The following is a 407-nucleotide window of genomic DNA, read 5'->3' as shown; positions in this document are numbered from 1 at the left end:
TCCCTGGCTACCACGGTGTGGGTCCTGGGGGTGCTGGTGGCCATGCTGGGGGGCAGTGGGATGTGCAGGACTGGTGGGGTGGGATGTGACCAGCACTGCAGTGAGTGGGAGGCCTGGGGTCCGTGTGGGTATAGCCCTTCTTGCAGCTGCGCCAGGAGGAGCTATTTCCCTTGCTTGCAAACCTCCTCCAGCCCTTTGGGAGGTTCCTGTTGGTGCTGGGCTGGTGGCATCTGGGGGTCCCTGCTCCTTGCTGGGGTCTCACTGCTGCTGTTTGTGTTTCAAGGAGATTCCCCAGGAAATCCCGCAGCAGCCCACAAACTGGAGCCGCCGGGCGCTGGAGGCACGGGCACTGGCCAGGAGGTACATTGGCACGCACAGGCAGGGGGGGGGGGCCGGCCCGCCTCGGG

At 65.6% G+C, this 407-nt stretch overlaps 1 protein-coding gene across 1 annotated transcript in view; it reads left to right on the top strand.

Moving 5' to 3' along the window:
- LAMC3 (laminin, gamma 3) overlaps window positions 1-407 on the top strand; it is a gene marked incomplete at both ends in the record, with an annotated part of 11,366 nt that overhangs the window by 7,541 nt on the left and 3,418 nt on the right.

This window comes from Nestor notabilis, unplaced genomic scaffold (genome assembly GCF_000696875.1).
Source record: "Nestor notabilis isolate BGI_N333 unplaced genomic scaffold, ASM69687v1 scaffold17480, whole genome shotgun sequence".
Lineage (NCBI taxonomy): Eukaryota > Metazoa > Chordata > Aves > Psittaciformes > Psittacidae > Nestor > Nestor notabilis.
Note: the sequence above shows the minus strand (reverse complement) of the source record. Positions and strands in the feature narration are given on the sequence as shown.